Source organism: Psammomys obesus, unplaced genomic scaffold, assembly GCF_907164565.1.
Source record: "Psammomys obesus unplaced genomic scaffold, mPsaObe1.curated_primary_1811, whole genome shotgun sequence".
Classification (NCBI taxonomy): domain Eukaryota; kingdom Metazoa; phylum Chordata; class Mammalia; order Rodentia; family Muridae; genus Psammomys; species Psammomys obesus.
The window spans coordinates 817,198-819,730 of record NW_026590675.1 but is presented as its reverse complement, the minus strand read 5'-3'; the positions used below and the strand labels follow the sequence as shown (position 1 = coordinate 819,730).

The window sequence follows — 2,533 nt, the reverse complement described above, 5'->3', positions numbered from 1 at the left end:
ATATCATGAGTTCCTTTTTCAACTTGCACTGGCTGAGCTCTGGTGCAAATGGGGATTAGTATCTTTGGAGTTGAAATTTTCCAGTATCCAATCCTATCTTTCTTAGTGTAAAGAAATGTCTGGAACTATTCGAAAAACTGTTCTTGAGAAAACATAAGAACTCCGTACTGGTTTGTGGACTTTGGCTGGACACATTTTGGCCCTGAAAAGGACAAGTTTTGCTTACTTGGGGAAAGGAACAAAACAACAACAAAAACAGCAAATGTTCATTAAAAATACTGTACCTACAATGGAGTCTGGCAAAAATGCTATGTTCTGTTATACTGAGCAAAGGAACTGAAGTCAAAACAAGAAATGATGAAGACTGTCCTGTCCCAGGAGGAAGACACTGGATATTTGCAATGGGAAGGACAATGAAATTGTGAGACAGCTTAAAAAAAATGGGAGACTCCATATGAAAGTTCTAAGCATCCTATGAAACCCAGGGGCAGAGCTGCACCCTTTCTAGAGGTTATAGTGACCTGAAACATCTATTCCGTGCAGGGATTCTAATGACCTCAAAGAAAGGTATGAACACAGCCTCTTCGTGAATTTCCTGAACTTTCCAGAAAAAATCCTTTGAAATATAAAGCTTCCCTTTATAAGAGAGACGTATGCTAGGTGTTTGTGGCACACGCCTTTAATCTCAGAGATGGCAGAGGCAAGTGGATGTGTGAATTTGAGGCCAGCCTGGTTTACAGAGTGAGTTCCAGGACAACCAGGGTTACACAAAGAAATGCTGTCTCAAAAATAAATAAATAAATAATAAGAGAGAAAGAGAGATGCGATGTAGAGATTTTGGCCTTCTTGATGTGGTAGAGATAACAATTTTTCCCTAAGAGATACTAGAAAGGGAATATATATATGCTGTAACCAAATTTATAAAACAAAAAAAAAACTATTGTAGCATTATTAGTATATCACTTAGTCTCTCCTTTACTTACTTACTTACTTATTTATTTATTTATTTATTTATTTATTTATTTATTTATTTATTTATTTATTTACTTGAGACAGGGTCTTTCCACATAGTCATAGCTATCCTGGAACTCACTGTGTAGATCAGGATTCATAGCTATACACTTACATCTGCCTTGAGTGCTGGGATTAACGACCTGTGCTTCCACAGCTGACTTAACGTATCACCACTTAATCTGAGTCCTAGATACATCAGAGTGGTGGGCTTGTGAAAATTTAGCAAACTACACACTTATATATGCATACTTTTCTGTCTTTATGTAATACTTTAAACTTTTTAGATTTGTTAATTTTATGTGTATTAGTGTTTTGCCTACTTGACTGTGTGTGCACAATGTGTATGCCTAGTACTCTCTCAGAAGTCACGTGAGATGTCATGGTCTCTAGGACCGAAGTTACAGATAGCTGTAAGCTGCCATGTGGGTGCTGAGAATTGAACCCAGGTCCTATCCAACAGCAGGAAGGACTCTTTTTTAATTAAATTTTTATTTTTTATATTAATTACAGTTTATTCACTTTGTGTTCCAGCTGTAGCTCCCTCTCTCATTCCTTCCCAATCCCAAACTCCCTCCCTCATCTCCTCCTATGCTCCTCTCCAAGTCCACAGATAGGGGAGGTCCTTCTCCCCTCAGGAAGGACTCTTAATCTCTGAGCAGTCTCTCCAACCCTAAGTGTATTGCACTTTAATTAAATGTTGCTTTTGTGGCTGGTGAGGTGTCTTAGTGGGTAAGAGCATTTGTCACCAAGTCTGAAAGATCTTAATCACAGAGGAATGGAACGGATTTCTGAAATCTGTCCTCCAAACTCCACACATAGTCCATGGCACACATGGTAAAGAAGGTAAAGAAAAAAATATTTAATGTAGCTTTCAATTCCTTTAAAAGAATTCAAAAGACGACCCTTATCAAAACTGCAGCTGCTTCCACATAGCTGGTGTGGTCAGAAATAAGCCCCAACTAACAGTTTTCCTTAATTGTCATGGTTCTGTTTGCTATAACACATCTGTAAGATTTTGGGAAAAGACAGTTCCATCTTCACATTTCTGAGAAGTAGCCAGAGATCTTTGTTAACAGTGAATACTCTACAAATATTGAGTACCAAACATGGAGTTAGCAAACTGCTTCCCAAAGCAGTTTGCTGAGCCCCAAAACCAGCATAAAGTGACACTTGCAAGTATGTTTATTAGCGTATAGGCAGCCTGCTTCTGGATTTCCTAGGAACCTATGATGTCATCATGTGTCACCCACCATGTGTATGGCAGATGTGGTTCAGCTGCACATGCACAAGCTATAAAAGGATCAACCCGCCACTTTGCCTCTGTCTTACTCTCCTCTCTTATCTTCCTCTCTTGCTCCCTCTGCCTTGCTTTGTTTCCTGGGAGCTCCCCACCATCTCTCTCTTTCCTTTTCCTCTCTATCTCTCCACCTCCATCCAATAAATCTCTTTCATAATATCTGTCGTGTGTGTGGCATCATTTTAAAATAAATACAAACAACGTTCACCCTGGAAATAGCGA

At 39.0% G+C, this 2,533-nt stretch overlaps 1 non-coding gene across 1 annotated transcript; it reads left to right on the top strand.

Annotated features, from left to right (window-relative positions):
* The first annotated feature begins 1,910 nt into the window (after positions 1-1,910).
* LOC129677608 (small nucleolar RNA SNORA16B/SNORA16A family) lies at positions 1,911-2,045 on the top strand. The gene has a single exon (XR_008720220.1). It is a non-coding gene; the product is annotated as a small nucleolar RNA SNORA16B/SNORA16A family (small nucleolar RNA).
* Positions 2,046-2,533: the final 488 nt, after the last annotated feature.